The following is a 449-nucleotide window of genomic DNA, read 5'->3' as shown; positions in this document are numbered from 1 at the left end:
ATATATATATATATATATATATATATATATATATATAACAAATTAAGAACAATGGTCATTACATATTTTCCTTTTATTGGAGTAAATTTAGCTTACAGCTGTTGCTTGGTATGATTACGGTTTCAACACCGATATGCTATACGGTTTTATTACATCTCATGTCTTTTCAACTTGTTTATTTACATGTAATCATAGGTCAACTATGAATGTTATCTATTTTTATTGTCTGCCTGCTACTAATAAGACCCTGAGGAGATACCGTATCCCATATTTTATAATATGCATGAATCGATCTGGATATTGCATCAAAATGATCATAGGTCATAATAAAGTCTTTAAAATGGATCAGGTTTTAGCTCTTATTTAAATCGATATAAATACAAAAACTCACTTGTGAGTATTTTGCTACGTTTGATAACAGATACAATATTTGTGACATATTTTTACTA

The 449-nt window shown here is 27.4% G+C and overlaps 1 protein-coding gene across 1 annotated transcript in view; it reads left to right on the top strand.

Moving 5' to 3' along the window:
• The window catches only part of LOC106877034 (adenylate kinase 7), a 68,994-nt gene that overhangs the window by 54,735 nt on the left and 13,810 nt on the right, over nucleotides 1-449 (top strand). The gene's annotated exons all lie outside the window — the stretch shown is intronic.

Source organism: Octopus bimaculoides, chromosome 16 (genome assembly GCF_001194135.2).
Source record: "Octopus bimaculoides isolate UCB-OBI-ISO-001 chromosome 16, ASM119413v2, whole genome shotgun sequence".
Lineage (NCBI taxonomy): Eukaryota > Metazoa > Mollusca > Cephalopoda > Octopoda > Octopodidae > Octopus > Octopus bimaculoides.
The sequence above is the reverse complement of the archived record's forward strand: the minus strand, read 5'-3'. Positions and strand labels throughout refer to the sequence as shown.